This window comes from Callionymus lyra, chromosome 3 (genome assembly GCF_982586985.1).
Source record: "Callionymus lyra chromosome 3, fCalLyr1.hap1.1, whole genome shotgun sequence".
In the NCBI taxonomy this organism is placed as follows: Eukaryota; Metazoa; Chordata; class Actinopteri; order Syngnathiformes; family Callionymidae; genus Callionymus; species Callionymus lyra.
Window position 1 is genome coordinate 3,697,790 of NC_141820.1, and position 21,045 is coordinate 3,718,834.

At 45.9% G+C, this 21,045-nt stretch overlaps 1 protein-coding gene across 1 annotated transcript in view; it reads right to left on the reverse strand.

Moving 5' to 3' along the window:
• The window catches only part of LOC148083044 (NACHT, LRR and PYD domains-containing protein 3-like), a 214,352-nt gene that overhangs the window by 50,288 nt on the left and 143,019 nt on the right, over positions 1-21,045 (reverse strand). The gene's annotated exons all lie outside the window — the stretch shown is intronic.

A 21,045-nucleotide genomic window follows, 5' to 3' on the forward strand; every position in this document is an offset into this window, starting at 1 on the left:
GGACTAAGACTCAAAGGTGGTGCTCCATTATTCCAGGTATATTCTTAAAATATTACATTGTAATATTTGTAATAACCAGAGTGCTGGTCGTTCTGTTAAAATTGAACCCTATATTCACTACACTTCAATACTATCAATACTACACAGTTCTCTCTTAAGTAATTTCTAGAATTAACCTGACAGTTTTCCAGTAAAAAACATACCACTCACAGAACAACATTGAGACAAAATTAAGATTCTGGGAAGTCAAAGTCAAAGACTAAAAGAGAGAAAGTAAGTCAGTAAAGATATTGTTCTACTTCGTATTGGTGCTCCACCCTCTAACGGCTTTGCTATTGGTTTACCCCGAGGCACCGCCTCGTCTCTGAGAAAGCTTAATGAACTCGCCACCCAGCAGGGGGCAGTCCACTTCCTATAAAGGCGGGAAACACCCGCCGCAATCCCTCCTTTACAACGCAGCGAGAAAGCTCCTGACAGTGGAATGTAATGATGGCGAATGAATATTGAAGTGAACAATGTGTGCACGAAGACTCCCTAAAGAGGGGAGACACACTTCTGCTTCGTTTGCCTAGGCCCAAATCACACGTGATGATTGTGTGGCCTGCCAAGCGCTTCCCACGGCTTTTGACAGCAACGGGAAGCGTTCGAGGTTTGTCGACCCACGCCGCCTCAGAGATCATGATTATGATCAAGACAGGTTAATGCCATGTTTTTTAAGGAAAACAAACAACATGGCAGTCCTGTGCGGTGCACTCGACAAGCTCACGTTCCAACCTCTTGTTGGGCCCTGATGAGTCGAGCTGAGTCGTCCCTTGATCGCGAACAGACGTCGACGAGGAGGACGACTGGCTCGCTGCATGGAGTCGGCCATGAGGTATGCGAGAGCGATCAGGTAAGTATCTCTTGCAGACACGTGGGCCTCCTGCAGCACACTCGACGGGTTCACCTGAGAGAGATGTTAGTAGTGTGCACGTGTTTCCGCCTGTGTGACGTATTCACAGGCGTCATTAGAAACTTTCGCCACTAATGCTAAGCTAACATGCTCCGCCGCTCATAGACGGCGAGAGTTTCCTCTCAGAACATAGTTCGGAGGAGGTTTTAAACCCCTTCGTCCGGGTCATGCCGAGACTCTAATAACGGAGTCTGTCCACACGAATGAAGGACAGACTCAACCATGTGTTTGTTTCCAGATAAGCAAATGTCCACGAGACCAGCTTGATCAGCTGTGTTTACTTCACTTCCGTGTTGACATGCGCTGAAGGGGTTTGACCGCTGATGAGCGAGACTGTAATAACGGAGTCTGTCCACACGAATGAGGGGCAGACTCCAGCCACAGGTGCCGGCTTCAGCGGTGTTTACTTCCGCGTCGACCAGCGCTCGTGCCCGACAGAGCTTGACAGCTGAGGTGAGTGGAACTAGTCAGGACATGTCTATGTTGACCGGAGGTTGTTCCTTCCACTACAGCGCTGTCAACAAGCACTGGCACCGTGGAGGACGTCACTTATGGCGGCGGAAAAGAGAAAACGCCATGGAACTGACGCAACATGGTGCTTTTACGCGTGAGTTTTCTCGCCGTTCTGAGACCAGGCGAGGGCAAGGAGCTTTCGCACCTTCTGGTCAATCATCTGGAGAGGTGCGTGGCGGTCGGATCTCACGAGTGATGAGCAGGTCAGGACCGCCAGCGGAGCTTGAGAATGTACTGGATTCGGTGAGTGATGCGGTGCCGACGCGCACGCGACATGTTCTGAACTCACATAAGCTCCAGTTAAATTCTCCAGCACATTCTTCCACATCTCGGGTTTTGTCAGCTCCGGTGACACTAAGAAGTGCTCGGGGAGCTGGGGAGACTTCCGGGGGGAAAGGGTACGTGCAAGACGCATCTGAGGTTCTCACGCGCACTTGCGTGTTTCTCCCACAGAGCCGGATTTATATATGAGAGTGGGGGTTCTAGTGAATCCAGCTCGAGTACATGCTCTGTTGATTCAATTGATAGAGAAGCGGCTTGTGTGATGCCCTTTCGTCTACGGCCCGCTCTGGGACGTTCGCGGGGGCGGGCCGGAGGACAACCCAAAGTTCGTCAGGGCTGTGGTTCTGACAGAACATTATTCGGCTTGGAGTCGCCTGGTTTTACTTCATTTCAGATCTCAGAGGGAAGTAATCAGGCGGGGCTATGCGCTCCAATTTGCTCGTCAACCCCCACCTTTTTCAGGGATTCTCTGGACCAGGGAAAAAAGTGTTCCTGTCTAAGAAACGAGGTCTCTATTCTGCTGCAGTAGAGCTGCTTCCTGCAGCAGAGATGATGACAGGGTTGTACTCCCGGGACTTCCTTGTGAAAGACGCCGTGGGTTGGAGACCCATACTGGACCTGAGCTATTTGAACAAATTCATAGCAACCCGCCCGTTTCGCATGTTGACGGTCAAGAAACTGCTCACAGGTGTTAGTCCAGGAGATTGGATGACATCTATCCTGCCCTCCACTTGACTTGCGTTTTGGCAGTAAGCTAAACACGATTCGCTGATCAGGACTCTGAAGACATTGGGTTCGTTGTACTCAGGTTTATTGGAGTTGCAAATCTTTTTTGTAAAACAACGATGCTACAAACGGCGTACGACGTAAAGCTGCTGACATGAGACGTGATCATGCTCTTGGTTGTGAAACTTTGCACTGCAGCTTCCTACCTCCTTATATGGCCTTGTGACGTCACATCACGTGACATCCGCTCTTAGTATTACAAAATACTGGTGACAGGACACTCCCCGTCTGGCGTTAACAAATGCCACCATATGAAAGTCCAAAACAGTTCTTACTGCTTCTTAACCGGAGCAACAAGGAGGACAGTCTCGGTAATGGGACGCTGGTAGACTTTAGTCCCATCTTTCCTGGAGACCTTGACCTCAACTTTGCGTACCTTGCCGTCTTTGCTGGGAAAAACTTGGGTTATCAGTCCTATCGGCCACTCGTTCCTTTTGAGCTGGTCATCTCTGAGAAGGACGACGCTCCCAGGCTGCAGGTCTGGGGTAGAAGCCTGCCACTTCCTTCTTGGTTGAAGTGATGCAAGGTATTGCTTCCTCCATCTATCCCAGAAGTTTTGGGCTAGATGCTGGACTTGACGCCATTGGGATTTGTGGAGATCTTTGACCCAGTCTCCAGCAGGGGCTGAAGGAAGACTGATCTTCTGAGTCAGGAGTGTTGCAGGTGTAAGAATGAAACTATCATCAGGGTCGGTAGACACTGGAATAAGAGGTCTTGCGTTGATGATAGCTGCGACCTCTGCCATTAGGGTAGTGAGTGCTTCATGGGTCAGTTTTGAAGTCCCCAGCTGGAGGAACATGGAGTCCAGGATATTTCGTGCCACTCCAATCATCCTCTCCCATGAACCGCCCATGTGAGAGGCATGAGGAACATTGAACTTCCATGTACATCCTTGGTCCAAGAGGAACTTCTCAACTGAAGCGTCATCAATGTTCGAGGGGATCTTCAGCTCTTTACAAGCACTGAAAAAGTTGGTTCCTCGATCGGAACAGATGAGCTTTACTGGGCCCCTGGTTGCGAGAAAACGTCGGAGGGAGTTGATAAAGCTGGAGGTGTCGAGCGATTCGATAACTTCAATGTGGACGGCTCTTACACTCATGCAGGTAAATAACACTGCCCACCGTTTACTCTGAGCAAGGCCGCCCCTTGTACGACGTGCAGACACTGTCCATGGACCGAACACATCCAGGCCGACGTGCGTGAACGAGGGTTCCGTAGAGAGGCGGTCTGCCATCTTCTGTATCAGCCAGGTGCCACGCAGTCTGCGGCATGTAAAACATGCATGGATAAGACCTCTCACTTGCCTTTTACCGCCAGTGATCCAGAATCCAGCAGCTCGTACTGCACCCTCTGTGAACAGTCGTCCCTGATGCTGAGTTCTCTCATGATGGTGTCGAATTAAAAGTGTTGCAACATGATGCTTGCCTGGGATGATTAGAGGGTTTTTCTCCTCTTGCTGTAGTTTCGCTTCTCTGACACGACCTCCAACTTTCAGAAGGCCATCTGCGTCGATGAAGGGATCAAGAGCTTTGAGAGGGCTGTCTTTGGGGAGATTCTCCTCCTTCTTTAGACAGGCGTACTCTACAGTGTAGGTCTCTTGGACAGCTTGGATGAAGGGTTCACCAGCTCAAAGGTTTCTTCTCCAGACTGGACTCGAAGGGGTTGTTTCAGAAACATTGGTTACATTAGTTCTGAGGCGTGCAGCAGTAACGGACCGGGTGGTGATATCAGCGGGATTCAGTTCTGTAGACACGTAGTGCCACTGTTCAGGGCGAGAGCATCTCCTTATCCGCAAGACTCTGTTACTGACATACACGTAGAACCGCCTTGTGTCATTCTTGATGTAGCCCAGTACTACCTTGCTGTCACTGTAGAAGGTTGTGTCGTCTAGGTGCGTGTCGAACTCCGAGGAAATTAGTTTGGCAAGTTCTACTGCAAGAACAGCTGCGCAGAGCTCAAGTCTTGGAACTGTATGCTCCGGGAGGGGGGCCAGTTTAGCCTTTCCCATGACGAATCCCACATGAATGGTATTGTCTGTGTCTGTCAGTCTGAGGTACGCTACTGCAGCAATTGCCTTAGTCGAGGCGTCGCAAAAAATGCACAGCTCTCTGCGTGATACTCCTGAGAGGGAAGTCTCTGCATAAAGACGTGGTATCTGGAGGCTGCTGAGATCATCCAATGAAGATCGCCATGTTGTCCACGTTCCTTCCATCTCTGGGAGAAGAGGGGAATCCCAATCGCCATGATCCTGTGTAAGCTTTCTGAGGATGGCCTTCCCTTGGATAGTTACTGGGGCAATGAATCCAAGAGGATCGTAAATGCTGTTCACAGTTGATAGGACTCCTCGACGAGTGAAAGGTTTCCCTTTGTCTCCTATTTTGAAGGTGAAGGTGTCGCTCATTAGGTCCCAGTTGAGGCCCAGACTGCGCTGCATGGGAAGGTCATCGGAACCAAGATCCAGATCTTTGAAGTCTTTAGCATGGTCTTGGGATGGGAATGCCTCCATTACCTTTCTTTAGTTAGAAGCAATTTTGTGGAGTCGCAGGTTTGAGTCTGAGAGAGTATCTTGCGTTCTCTTGAGTAGGTCTACTGCCGTTTCCCCTGTAGGGAAGGACTTTAAGCCGTCGTCAACGTAGAAGTCCCGGTTGACGAACTCCTTGACGTCAGGGTCTCCTTCTTCCACACTCTTCCGGAAACAGTAGACGGCCACTGCGGGGGAGGGACTGTTCACGAAGACATGGACCCTCATATGATATTCAATGATTTCTTTGGATGGGTCATTGTCTCGGAACCATAGAAACCTCAGGAATTTTCGGTCTTCTTCCCTGACGAGGAAACAGTGGAACATTTGTTCGATGTCTGCCGTTACTGCTACTGCTTCCTTGCCGAACCTGAGGAGCACCCCGAGCAGGGTATTATTGAGGTCAGGCCCAGTCAGCAGGACATTGTTTAGTGAGACTCCTCCGTGCTGGGCGCTTGAATCGAACACCACACGGATGCTTCCTGGTTTTCGAGGATGGTACACACGGAAGATCGGTAAGTACCAGCGTTCTTCGGACTCTTTCAGTTGAGGTACCACTTCAGCATGCCTGTTCTGAAACACTTTTTCCATGAATGTGAGGAAGTGCAGTTTCATCGTTGTCTTATTTTCAAGACTCCGTCTCAGTGATGACAGTCGTTTTGAAGCCTGGACCTTGTTGTTGGGAAGACGGGCCTTGGTGTCTTGAATGGCAGCGGCGCTACCCAGCTGTTGTCTTGGTTTTTCTTTAGGTTCTTTTCCATTATTGTCAGGAATGAGATGTCGTCAATGGACAGAGCTACCTTGTTATCGTCCTTTGTCTGCTGAAACACTGTGGAGGCCAGCTGCTCATCTCTCCTGCTGCAGGTAAGCATTTCTGTGCTCTGGAATTGACTGTACCTCTCCTTCACCTGTAAGACGTTTGGACAGGGCTCGAAGATGGAAGGGTGTTTTTGTCTGACGTCCTAGTGTACAGTGCCCTTACTGTCTCGGGCTTGTGAACGCCTCCCAAGCAAACATTTCCAACGATCACCCATCCCAGATCGAGTTTCTGTGCATAAGGAGCTTCACGGGGGCCGTTCACCTGCTTGCGCACCTTGTGTACCGTGATGATGTCTCTTCCAAGGAGAAGCATGATGGGTGCGTTCTGTTCGAGTTCTGGGATGAGATGAGCCACAAATTTAAGGTGAGGGTGGTTGTACGCTGCAATGGGTGTTGGAATTTCCATTCTGTTGTTAGGGATGTCGTTGCATTCTACGAGACTTGGTAGAGGAAGTCTGACTTTTCCATCAATAGATTCAATTTGATAGCCTGTAGCTCTTCTCCCCCTGGTCTCTGTCACACCGGAACAGGTTCGGAGAGAGTACGGAGAGGTGGGGCCATGGATGTTGAAGGTGTCGAAGAACTCAGGACTAGCCAAGGATCTTCGATGAGTGCATAGACCTTTATCCCTCTCTCACGATGATTGACCGGATAGATCTTAACAAGACAGATTTTAGAGCATGATCTGTCGCTCTGGTCACAGACCTTGGTGCAGCTGGTGTTGACTTCTGCAGATGGCTTAAGGGCTGGCTCCCCGCCATGCTCTGAAGGGCATGGTGTCTCTTTAGCCTCCGGTGCAGGTCCAGGATGAAGGGCGGAAATATGTCTCTCACTTCCACACTCCATGCATGTAGCTGTATACCTGCAGTCCTTAGCCATGTGCTTGTTAGATGTGCAACATTTGTAGCATATCCTGTTCTCCTTAAGGAATGCTCTCCTCTCTTCTATGGGTTTCTCGCGGAAAGCCCGACACTTGTGTAGCAGGTGGGGCTTTTTATGGATGGGGCACTGTCGATCCACATTTTCAGTGTCCGTAGTTTGTTCTGAAGCAGAGACATCCGTCTTGTGGACTGAGATTTCTTTCTGTCTGTATGTTTTGAAGCTCGTCCCCGTTTTTGGGATGTCTGCTTGGCTCTTGAAGTTAAAGCTAGGATCATTTCTGATTTTAGCTTGTTGGGAGATGAATTCGACGAAAACCGGAGGGAGGAAAGGGAGGAAATGAGACTTGGTACCGTTCCTTGTAGCTGGATCCAAGAGACAGACACTTTTCTTGCAGGCTAAAAGGAAACTTCTGGACTAGAGGATTTATTCCCCTGGAAGTGTTGAGGTACTGAAGGCCTGTGAGGTATCCATCTGCCTTGGCCGCCTCCAGTTCCACCAAGAGGTCACTGAATTCATGGAGTTTTGAATAGTCTCTGTTAGTGATTTTAGGGAAGTTGGTTATACGTTGGAAGAGAGCCTCCTCAATGGCCTCTGGGGCACCGTAACGTGCATCCAGTCTGTCCCATATCAACTTGAGTCCTTTCTCTGGGTGATTAACATTGACAGCCCTAATACGTGTTGCATGCTCCCTTGACTCTTTGCCTAGCAACTTAACCAGTAGATCCATCTCCTCGCTATATGTCAGATCGAGTCCTTTCACTGCGTTCAGAAAGGACTGTTGCCAAGCCCTGTAGCTCTGGGGCTGGTCGTTGAAATGGATCAGACTCGTAGCAACCAGCTCTCGACGGGCGAAATATCTGACGCGGGTGGATCTGCTCCTAGCGGACTGAGGGCACATTCCACCCGTGGTGTGACAGCCTCATCATGGCTCTTCACTGGGTGTGGCAGCAGAGGACATCTGCTGAGGTGCTTCTTGGGCATCCACGTCAACCTTGCTAACGCCTATCTCCTCAACGTGACGGCGGGATCAGTAGCTCATACGGTTTTGAGCGCTGCTGTGCCCCCCTCGAGGCCCACGGCTCCAGTAGACTTGGATCCTGGGCTGGCAGGGCTCTAGCGATGCTGCTTCAGGAGCGGCGTCCAGCTGGGGGTACATTTATCCCGTCAGGCTTCGCCTTGGGTTTAAACCAATAGCGAAGCCGTTAGACGGCGGAGCACCAATATGAAGTAGAACCCCTGAGTTATCTATCATAACCTCAGGTTCTACGAATTGGTGCGAAGCCCTCTAACCTCGTCGCCCAGCGGCCGTCCTTCTCGCTGAGTTTTCTGTTGGAGGAAGTGCGGCGGGTGTTTCCCGCCTTTATAGGAAGTGGACTGCCCCCTGCTGGGTGGCGAGTTCATTAAGCTTTCTCAGAGACGAGGCGGTGCCTCGGGGTAAACCAATAGCGAAGCCGTTAAAGGGCTTTGCACCAATTAGAAACAAATAGAACCTGAGGTTATGATAGATAACTCAGGGGGTCTACCATCAGGGGAGAGCAGTCGAATATCAACGAGCGAGACGTCCCCCTGAAGGTCAGAGGTCACAGACAGCAAGGGTAGGACATCTTCACTACACAAACGCTTATGACCACCTGTTCAATGTTTCAGAAGCTTTTTTTACATTTTTTAAAACTTAAAAAAAAAAATTGTTTTTTTTTTAGTTGCAATTAAACTTCCGACCTCTAGATGGCAGCAGTCATTACGTCCTCCACAGCTAAAGGATGAATGATGACTGAGGACGAGAGGATACAGTGAGTCCAGCAGCTTTTAAAGCTGATGTTTGGAAATATTTTGGTTTGAAAACAAATGAAAGCAGTTATGACTTCGTCAAGAGTCATGTGGTCTGTAAATACTACAACACCAGAGTCAAGTACTGCACAATACTACACATATATACTTGTTACTACACTATCACAACACCAGAGTCAAGTACTGGACAATACTACACATATATACTTGTTACTACACTATCACAACACCAGAGTCAAGTACTGGATAATACTACACATATATACTTTTTACTACACTATCACAACACCAGAGTCAATTACTGGACAATACTACACATATATACTTGTTACTACACTATCACAACACCAGAGTCAAGTACTGGACAATACTACACATATATACTTGTTACTACACTATCACAACACCAGAGTCAAGTACTGGACAATACTACACATATATACTTTTTACTACACTATCACAACACCAGAGTCAATTACTGGACAATACTACACATATATACTTGTTACTACACTATCACAACACCAGAGTCAAGTACTGGACAATACTACACATATATACTTGTTACTACACTATCACAACACCAGAGTCAAGTACTGGACAATACTACACATATATACTTTTTACTACACTATCACAACACCAGAGTCAAGTACTGGACAATACTACACATATATACTTTTTACTACACTATCACAACACCAGAGTCAAGTACTGGACAATACTACACATATATACTTGTTACTACACTATCACAACACCAGAGTCAAGTACTGGACAATACTACACATATATACTTGTTACTACACTATCACAACACCAGAGTCAAGTACTGGACAATACTACACATATATACTTGTTACTACACTATCACAACACCAGAGTCAAGTACTGGACAATACTACACATATATACTTTTTACTACACTATCACAACACCAGAGTCAAGTACTGGACAATACTACACATATATACTTTTTACTACACTATCACAACACCAGAGTCAAGTACTGGACAATACTACACATATATACTTTTTACTACACTATCACAACACCAGAGTCAAGTACTGGACAATACTACACATATATACTTTTTACTACACTATCACAACACCAGAGTCAAGTACTGGACAATACTACACATATATACTTTTTACTACACTATCACAACACCAGAGTCAAGTACTGGACAATACTACACATATATACTTGTTACTACACTATCACAACACCAGAGTCAAGAACTGGACAATACTACACATATATATACTTGTTACTACACTATCACAACACCAGAGTCAAGTACTGGACAATACTACACATACATACTTGTTACTACACTATCACAACACCAGAGTCAAGTACTGGACAATACTACACATATATACTTGTTACTACACTATCACAACACCAGAGTCAAGTACTGGACAATACTACACATATATACTTTTTACTACACTATCACAACACCAGAGTCAAGTACTGGACAATACTACACATATATACTTGTTACTACACTATCACAACACCAGAGTCAAGTACTGGACAATACTACACATGTATACTTGTTACTACACTATCACAACACCAGAGTCAAGTACTGGACAATACTACACATATATACTTTTTACTACACTATCACAACACCAGAGTCAAGTACTGGACAATACTACACATATATACTTTTTACCACACTATCACAACACCAGAGTCAAGTACTGGACAATACTACACATATATACTTGTTACTACACTATCACAACACCAGAGTCAAGAACTGGACAATACTACACATATATATACTTGTTACTACACTATCACAACACCAGAGTCAAGTACTGGACAATACTACACATACATACTTGTTACTACACTATCACAACACCAGAGTCAAGTACTGGACAGTACTACACATATATACTTGTTACTACACTATCACAACACCAGAGTCAAGTACTGGACAATACTACACATATATACTTTTTACTACACTATCACAACACCAGAGTCAAGTACTGGACAATACTACACATATATACTTGTTACTACACTATCACAACACCAGAGTCAAGTACTGGACAATACTACACATGTATACTTGTTACTACACTATCACAACACCAGAGTCAAGTACTGGACAATGCTACACATATATACTTTTTACTACACTATCACAACACCAGAGTCAAGTACTGGACAATACTACACATATATACTTTTTACTACACTATCACAACACCAGAGTCAAGTACTGGACAATACTACACATATATATTTTTTACTACACTATCACAACACCAGAGTCAAGTACTGGACAATACTACACATATATACTTGTTACTACACTATCACAACACCAGAGTCAAGAACTGGACAATACTACACATATATCCTTTTACTACACTATCACTATATATCACTTTATATCGTATCCTTGTATTGTGATACAGCACGTATCAACACAATCTTGACATAGACACACTCATACTTACAGGGACATCCTCAGATGTGTGTAGTACTTCAGGGATACATGAGTAAGTCGTGCTTTCTGTGGACTCATTCAAGTGTCAGGTTTATTTTCGGTGCAGCAAAATAAGTCTCAGAAGTCACTTTGAGTGATACAGTAACTTCCAACATATCTTTTTATTAAAATTCCAATAAAAATACATAAAAAAAAATTTATATAAAAAAAAACATATAAATGTTGTTATAATAATATAATAATCTTGTCAGATTATTCGATTCGAACTTAAATTCAAGCTGTAAAACTACCACTTGAAGGAAACTAAACACTGTTTCTTGTTGATCATAACCACACGCACTCTGCTGTGATGGTCAAGCACAGAGGTTTGCATGGAACCTTTGTTTGTAGTGAAAAAAAAATATTATATGATCGGTAGTTTATAAAAGTAAACCAACAAAATGTTTCTGATTAGACTCACCTACAAACATGGATATGTGTTTGTGTGTTGTGTTGTGTTGTGTTGTGTTGTGTTGTTCCGGCGGTGAATCTTTTCATTGTTCCTCCTCAAAGTGACTGTAAATCCTGCAGTGACGGAGCGAAGGCGACACACTCGGCTGCTGCTGATTTACATCCACATCCTCTAATCTGCTGGACGCGCCGCACTCTGGCGCAGCGGCGTCAAGTGTTGCTGTGTGAGGGTCACACTCGCCCTGATGTCACGCTTTCATATTCCCTTTGCTGCGGCAGAAGCTCTCAGGGATTGTGTGACCCAGCAGTGACCCTCGCACACTTAAGTTTTTTTTTACTTTACCTTCACTAAGAGTTTAACTTCAAGTAAATGTTCTTCTCTTCAAGACGCAGTAACTTCTCATCATGACCATGTTTTACACGAATTACTTTATAAAGTTGCTCTTAAATCTGGACGAACGAGAGGTTACGAGAGTCCATTATGACGTAATAGCCAGCTGAAACCATCCCCACTTTGTTTATACTACGAGTCCCTTGGAGGTGGAGACCATTGATGACACGCGGTGACAAACCTCTATGCTTGACCAATCACAGCAGAGTGGGTGTGGTTATGGTCAACGAGAATTCATCTCCAGAAAAACAGTGTTTTCAGTGGGCGGGGCTTAAGATCGTTTTCTAATGAAATATTTCAATTAAAATAAAGTTTTATACAAACACACACATACAATGTTTGATTAAAAAAGAAAAAACCTCAATAAACTCTGTAACAACAAATAAATATAAATAATCTCGACACAAAAACATAATTTCCATCAAACATCACCTGAACGCCTCATGAACACCTGCTCTGTGACTGACGGTGACTCAGCATTCTGAAGGTTATTTGCTGACTCATGGATGAATGTGTAACAAACTCTCAACTTCCAGGTTTGTCGAGACGACCGTGACTCATGCAGGACTGAGACCCCATGACAGGGAAACATAAGGGTTGAACATGTGTTTAAATATAGTCGATAAGTGTTCATTTTATTTTAAGATGCAATTTTAAGATAAATGAACGTCAAATAATTGCGTGGCAATGATTAACATTTATAAGACGTCATCAAATGTCTTGTGACTGTATATAGATTTTTGTGATTCCCTTTTTACTTTCTCAGCGTTGTGTCGTTTCCTGTTTTATTTTGGTGAGGGTTCTGTTTCCTGTGTGTCTGCAGCACATCTGTCTGATCAAACTTCATTCATCTTTTTACCTGTCACTCAAAATTATTATTTTTAAGATTTTATTTCATTTCATTTGTTCAAATATTAATTGTAAAGTTTTCGTCGACTCGTGTCCAGACGTGTGAGCAGCAGGAAGTCGACAGATGGATCAGAATAACTTCCTGACGTGTCGAGTCTGAGTGGAAGCCCAGGGTCGAGCCCGGATCCAACTGGGACGTGATTCTCCAGCTGGTGCCACGAACATGAAGTTATTCTCAGTCTGGTCACGGCACTGCAGTGATGGGTTCAAGTCCCACAGACTATGACCCGCTGTGACAGAAACATTACGACCACCTGGTACTCTCATAAAATATATATATTATTCAACCCGAGAATCTAAATTTACATTATTTCACTTCAAAGGAAAACTTGAACTGAACGTTTTTTTTATAAAAAATGTAATTCAAATATAATTAAATTAGTTCAGTTTTATGTTTGACTTCCTGAAGAATTTTATTTATTACACAGTAACACAGTTTATAAAGTAATAAACACAGTTATTTGCTTCAATCTTATTATTTTAACAAGTAATAAAACATTATTTTCCTAATAGAAAAATAAATTCCAATAATTTTTCAATGTAATAATTTATCATATTTCAGTCTTTGCGTAAAAACTTAACACTTAAAACCTAAAATATTTATATTGAGAATCTTACATTTTTCAAGGTATAAATATAATTGTTCATATTTTTAGTTGTGACTTTTGATCATATTTTCTTATTATGTCCTTGTTTCTGTTTCTTCATTTCTTCTTCGTGGTTCTTCTTCACAGACACATCAATCCATAGTTTCTTGAAGATAATAAAAGAAAACAAGTCATCTTGAAGAAAATACTTTCGGCATTATCAGTAAAAAAAAATCTTCACTTTGATCTTGTACTTTTGATTCCTGTATCAATGAATTGAATCAAAGTAGATATTTTAAATATATTTTGTATACATTAGGAACGTTCGTCCACTAGAGGCTCTCATGAGCAACAACAGCACAAGACACACAGAGTCTGTTTGAAAAATATAATCAAATTTAAATGAGATTCAAATATTTTTAATGGTACAAAAAACAGTTAAAATTGATTTTTGCCACCTTTGGTCTCCTCTGGATACTCTGGTTTCCTCCCACAGTTCAAAAACACATAATGAAGGAAGGATGTTGATAGTTTCATCCTCTCTGACGAGGTAATGTCTCGTCCACATGAAGCTTCACCACATGACTCTGGTTCTCATGGAAGTGAATGAAGCAGAAATTCAAGCCTGTGATACAGAAACATTTCAAACCTGTAGCTTCTTCCATGTGACTGTGGCAGGTTTCCATGGCGACAGAGTTTCACTGCGACTTGAACTGAAGTGGAAAACTGATTAGTCAGATTGAGAAGGAGAGAGAAGGAGAGAGAGAAGGAGAGAGGGAAGGAGAGAGAGAAGGAGAGAGAAGGAAAGAGAGGAGGAGAGAGAGAAGGAGAGAGAGAAGGAGAGAGAAGGAAAGAGAGAAGGAGAGAGAGAAGGAGAGATAGAAGGAGAGAGAGAAGGGGAGAGAGAAGGAGAGAGAGGAGGAGAGAGGGAAGGAGAGAGGGAAGGAGAGAGAGGAGGAGAGAGAGAAGGAGAGAGAAGGAGAGAGAAGGATAGAGAGAAGGAAAGAGAGAAGGAAAGAGAGAAGGAGAGAGTGGAGGAAAGATAGGAGGAGAGAGAGAAGGAGAGAGAAGGAGAGAGAGAAGGAAAGAGAGAAGGAGAGAGTGGAGGAAAGATAGGAGGAGAGAGAGGAGGAGAGAGAGAAGGAGAGAGGGAAGGAGAGAGAGAAGGAGAGAGAGAAGGGGAGAGAGAAGGGGAGAGAGAAGGAGAGAGAGAAGGAGAGAGAGAAGGAGAGAGGGAAGGAGAGAGAGAAGGAGAGAGAAGGAGAGAGAGAAGGAGAGAGAAGGAGAGAGAGAAGGAGAGAGAAGGAGAGAGAGGAGGAGAGAGAGAAGGAGAGAGAAGGAGAGAGAGAAGGAGAGAGAAGGAAAGAGAGAAGGAGAGAGAAGGAAAGAGAGAAGGAGAGAGTGGAGGAAAGATAGGAGGAGAGAGAGGAGGAGAGAGAGAAGGAGAGAGGGAAGGAGAGAGAGAAGGAGAGAGAGAAGGGGAGAGAGAAGGGGAGAGAGAAGGAGAGAGAGAAGGAAAGAGAGAAGGAGACATAGAAGGGGAGAGAGAAGGGGAGAGAGAAGGAAAGAGAGAAGGGGAGAGAGAAGGAGAGAGAGAAGGGGAGAGAGAAGGAGAGAGAGAAGGGGAGAGAGAAGGGGAGAGAGAAGGAGAGAGAGAAGGAGAGAGAGAAGGAGAGAGAGGAGGAGAGAGAGAAGGAGAGAGAGAAGGAGAGAGAAGGAAAGAGAGAAGGAGAGAGAAGGAAAGAGAGAAGGAGAGAGTGGAGGAAAGATAGGAGGAGAGAGAGGAGGAGAGAGAGAAGGAGAGAGGGAAGGAGAGAGAGAAGGAGAGAGAGAAGGAGAGAGAGAAGGGGAGAGAGAAGGGGAGAGAGAAGGAGAGAGAGAAGGAAAGAGAGAAGGGGAGAGAGAAGAAGAGAGAGAGGTTGAGGTTTTAAATTCCTTTTATTGACTATTGCAAATCAAAATAACCACAACAACTACAAATCAGGTGTTATTGAAAAAGAGAAAAGAAAACATAACAGATAAAGGAGGCAACAGACAAAACAAAATAATCATACATTGATGTTCACCTCATTGTCTTGACTAACAGAACACAAAACACCCCCAACAGCCCAAATCTGACAAAACTTAGGTACAATTCCTGTAATCCTGTAATAGGAGAGCTCTGCATTGAGTCTACTTCTTAACAGACCCTTCAGGACCAGTACTGGGTCCTCACTGCCGACACCTCTCGCCCTGTTCCTCCTCGTCAGCCAAATGGCCAACTTGGCAGAGCCAGACAAAAAATTAACAAGAGTATGAGTGCCCTTCTTCTGTGCAGTGTATTTGGGACCGAAAATGAACAAATCAAGTGAAAATACCTCAGTGAACCCTAGAAACCACCTCCTCAAAAGTGCAAACAGTGCTATGAGCCGAGGACATTCTATAAAAATGTGTGCCAGAGTCTCGGACTTTGAACAGAAAAGACACCCCTCTCCCACCCCAGGGTCCAGGTGTGCTCTGTACCTGTTTGTAGCTATTGCACCGTGCACAACCCTCCACTGGAGGTCTGCTACCCGTTTTTCAATGGGTAGTTTGTACAGGGACCGCCAGCTGCCTTTCGGGGAGGTATTTGCACCAAAAGAATCAGTCCACCTCGACTCTCTTAGGCCCGCCAGAGCGTTCAAGTTCAGGGTCTTCACACAGACCTGGTAGAGCGACTTCTTCTTGGTGCTTTTAAAATTGTCCAGGTGAGGGGTTTTGAAGGTCAACAGCTGACCTCCTCCCTCCTGCCATTCTCCCACTGCTGGGCCGATGTATAAGGAGGGGAAGCTGTAATCCACCTCTCCCGTCCATTGCTCCAAGAAAGATGTGTCCCTTGCAGCCTCTTGCAGATGTCCTGGTAGTGCTTCGTAGACTTCCTGCACCACCTTGTTAATGAGCCTTGCTCTCAGGTCATCCACTGATGCAGATGTCATTTTTAAAAGGTTGCCCAGTTTGGTGCAGCCAGCTTGTCTTAGGCTGGTACGTAGACTGCAATGACAAACTCTGGAGTTCTTGCAGTCTTGATAGCCCGCCATGCCACCAACACTGAGCAATAAAAACCTGTGAGTCCAGTAAAATCCAGATGCTCTTGTTGTAAGAGGAACAAGTGCTTATCATAACCCAGCCGCCCTGCTCTCCTCAGCAGCAGTCGGGCCGTGTTGAACCAAGACGGACCACATTCGTAGAGGAGTCTTTGTACTACTTGGAGTCTGAAGGAGACAACTTTTGAATGGATGTCGATTAACCCCTGACCCCCTTCAGCCACCGGCAGATAGAGGGAGGCTGCACGAGTCCAATGCTTTAGAATAGAATAGAATAGAAACTCTTTATTCATCCCCAGAGGGGAAACACACTTTTACAACAGCATAGTTGAGAAAAAAAATAAAGTGCAAGGAAAAAAGAATAATAAAAGAGATAATACAAAATAAACTAAAAACGATCTTAAAAATATACAAATTATTTACAAAATTAGAAATTTAACACTATTAACAAAATAAAATAGAATAAAATAAAATAAAATAAAATAAAAATAAAAACAAAAAATAAAATAAAACACACAAGAAGAAAAAACACACTACGGATTACCATCAGGATATTTAAAGTAGAGAGTTAAATATCCTGACACCAGTTGGGATGAAGGACCTTCTATAACGCTCCTTCCTACACTGGGGGGCCTGAGCCACTGAAGGAGCTGCTCCTCCACGGTCAGGTGCAATGGGTGAAGAGTGTTGTCCATGATGGAGGATAGTCTGGAAAGTGTCCTCCTCTCTCCCACCTCCTCCACCGAGTCGAGCGAGCGGCCCAGGACAGAGCCGGCCCTCGTGACCAGCCTGTTCAGTCTCTTCCTGTCCCGGTCCGTGCTGCCTGCTCCCCAGCAGACCACAGCGTAGTGGATAGCAGAGGCTACCACGGAGTCATAGAAAGTCCTTAAAAGTGGTCTGCACACTCCGAAGGACCTCAGTCTCCCCAGGAGGTGGAGGCGACTTCGGCCCTTCTTGTACACGGCGTCGATGTGTGTGGACCAGTTCAGTTTATTGTTGAGGTGAACACCCAGGTATTTGAAGCTGTCCACTAGCTCAATGTCCAAGCCCTGGATGCTCACCGGTTGATGTGGTGGGGACTTTTTCCTGAAGTCAATCACCATCTCCCTTGTCTTGCCGGTGTTTAAGCAAAGGTAGTTGCTCTCACACCAGTCAACAAAGTCCTTGATGACTGACCTGTACTCCAGCTCGCCCCCCCCAGACACGCAGCCCACAATGGCCGAGTCGTCAGAAAACTTCTGGAGGTGACAGCTGCTGGAGTCATAGGTAAAGTCCGCCGTGTAGAGGGAAAAAAGGAAAGGTGACAGCACTGTCCCTTGAGGCACCCCGGTGCTGCAGATGGTCACCTCAGACCTGCAGTCCTGCAGCCTCACATACCGCGGCCTGTTGGTGAGGTAGTCCATCGTCCATGCTGCCAGCTGTGTCCCAACTCCTGCGTCCTCCATCTTCTTCCTTAGCAGCGCCGGCTGGATGGTGTTGAAAGCACTTGAGAAGTCAAAAAACATGACTCTCACAGTGCTACCGGCGGCTTCCAGATGAGTCAGTGCCCGGTGCTGCAGGTAGATGACGGCGTCATCCACCCCCATCTTTGGCCTGTAGGCGAACTGCAGCGGATCCAATGCAGAGCTCACCGTCGTGCGTAGATGACGGAGTACCAGCCTCTCCAAGGTCTTCATCAGATGGGAGGTCAGGGTGACTGGTCTGAAGTGGCTTGGCTCCTTCGCGTGCACCGCCTTGGGAACCGGAACCACACAGGAGGTCTTCCACTGGACTGGGACCTTCTCCAGTTTGAGGCTCAGGTTGAAGATGTGTGTGACCAACTCACAAAGTTGATCAGCACAGTCCCTGAACAGTCTGGGGCTGAGTCCATCTGGTCCAGCAGCTTTCCTGATCTTCAGTCGCCTTAATTCTCTCCTCACCTGTTCAGATGTAACAGAGAGAGGTGGCTGTGGGGGGTTGGGCAGCTGAGGCAGTAGGGCGTGTTGAGGGGGAAAAAGGTGGCTTGGCTTGGCTTTCCGGACCAAAAGAAGTCTGCGATGATCCTCTGGATGTTCCCTACCAGGCTCTTGGGTGGCGTGATGGCAAAAAACCTGTGCCGGAGAGCCGAGGCGACCAAATTATTGGCGACAAGGACTCTTCCCCTATAGGACAGCTGGGGGAGCAACCATTTCCATTTGGATAACCGCGCACACACCTTCTCCTGAATGCCCTCCCAGTTCTTCTTTTGAAAATCATCTGTGCCCAAAAACACTCCCAGTACCTTTAAACCCTCTTTCCCAAGGCCACTGAGCCGATCCTTTATCCTGTGCAACAAGGGTTCAATGGCTAAGCTGTAAAGCTGACCCGAGATGGGACAGCCCTGCCTGATACCCCGCCGCACTGGGACGGGTCGACTCAGCCCTGCCCCCGTCTTAACCAAGCACTGAGCTCAACTGTATAAAACTCCAACCCATGACAAAAAACCTTCACCAAAACTAAAAGCCCTTAGTGCAGAAAACAAATAAGAATGGTCGACTCTGTCAAAAGCTTTTTCCTGGTCAAGACACAAAATACCAGCATTTGCATTATTGGAAGCCCTACAGAAGTCAATGATGTCTCGGATTAGAAAGATGTTATCCATTATTGTTCGGTCTGGCACACAATACGTTTGATCCATGTGGACGATCGTTGCTAAGCAGTTTTTTAGTCTGTTAGATAGAGCTCGAGAAAGTATTTTATAATCAGTGCAAAGCAGTGCCACTGGCCTCCAGTTCTTTAATAAGGCCAGGTCGCCCTTCTTGGGCAGCAGAGACAGTACCGCTCGCTGGCAGGAAGCAGGAAGTGATCCTGTTCCAAAGCACTCAATGAACAGCTCGTGCAGATCGGGTCCCAGAAAGTTCAAGAAGTGCTTGAAGAAGTCAGCAGACAGTCCCTCAATGCCAGGTGCACGTCCTGATGCCAGTTTATTGACAGAATCTGTTAGCTCGTCCAGGGTCTGCTCACAGTCCAAACCATATTTCTCTACTGTCAGGATTGGCAAGAGAACATCAACCAGCATCATCACAAACGTTGGCACTCCACAAGGATGTGTCCTCAGCCCCATCCTCTACACCCTGTTCACACATGACTGTGTCGCCTCCCACAAAGACAACACCGTCCTAAAGTTTGCTGACGACACCGCAGTGATAGGATGCATCACCGCGGCGAACGAAGCGGCCTACAGGACAGAGGTGGACAGTCTGGTTTCCTGGTGTGAGGACAACAACCTCACCCTCAACACAGACAAGACAAAGGAGATGATAGTGGACATGAGGAAGGAGAGGAGACCTCACCAACCACTGTTTATCCGGGATCTTGAAGTGGAGCGGGTGAGCAGCTTTAAGTACCTCGGGGTCCACATCACTGAGGACTTAACGTGGGCCACCAACACGACACAGCTGGTCAAGAAGGCACAGCAACGGCTGTACTTTCTGAGGAGGCTGAGGAAGTTTGGCATGTCGACAAAGATCCTCAGAAACTTCTACAGCTGTGTCGTGGAGAGCAGTCTGACCAACTGCATCACTGCGTGGTACGGCAGCTCTACGGCCATGGACCGCAAACGTCTGCAGAGAGTGGTTAAGACAGCGGAGAGGATCACCAGGTCTCCACTGCCCTCTCTGCACAGCATCTACCACCACAGAGTCCACAGGAGAGCTGCCACCATCATCAAGGACAGTTCCCACCCACAACATGGACTGTTTACACTCCTGCCCTCGGGACGCAGGTACAGGAGTGCAAAATGCAGGACCACACGCCTGAGAAACTCTTTCTACCCCACTGCAATAAGAATCATGAACAGCTGAACACTGCACTGTTGTCACTTTAAATCCATCTCATGTACAGTTCCCCTCCCTTTCTTATATTATTATTATTATTATTTTTTTTTTTATTTTTTTTTTTTATTGTTATTTCATCTTGACTTTTTTGCTATGTATATTTATATTTATTTTTATTTTTTTTGTTACGCCGATATTTGTGGAGGGACGGCAAAGAAAGAATTTCATTGCATAGGGAAACGTGTTTCTCGATGTATATGACAATAAACACTTTGAATCTTTGAATCTTGAATCTTGAACATGGGAGACAGGACTGGAGGCTGGACCAGACGACAGACCCTGGAGGACTGTCTCTGGAGCCACGAGTCCAGATGAAGAAGAACTTCTAGAACTTTCTCTGAAGCCTCGTGACGGTTCTGTGTGTGTGTGTGTGTGTGTGTGTGTGTGTGTGTGTGTGTGTGTGTGTGTGTGTGTGTGTGTGTGTGTGTGTGTGTGTGTGTGTGTGTCAGAACTGATGGTTGTCGATCAAAGGAGGTGATTCCACAAAAGGTTCAATAAATCTGACCTCACATCTACCTGTCTGACCTCACATCTACCTGTCTGACCTCACATCTACCTGTCTGACCTCACATCTACCTGTCTGACCTCACATCTACCCGTCTGTCCTCACATCTACCTGTCTGACCTCACATCTACCCGTCTGACCTCACATCTACCTGTCTGACCTCACATCTACCTGTCTGACCTCATATCTACCCGTCTGACCTCACATCTACCTGTCTGACCTCACATCTACCTGTCTGTCCTCACATCTACCTGTCTGTCC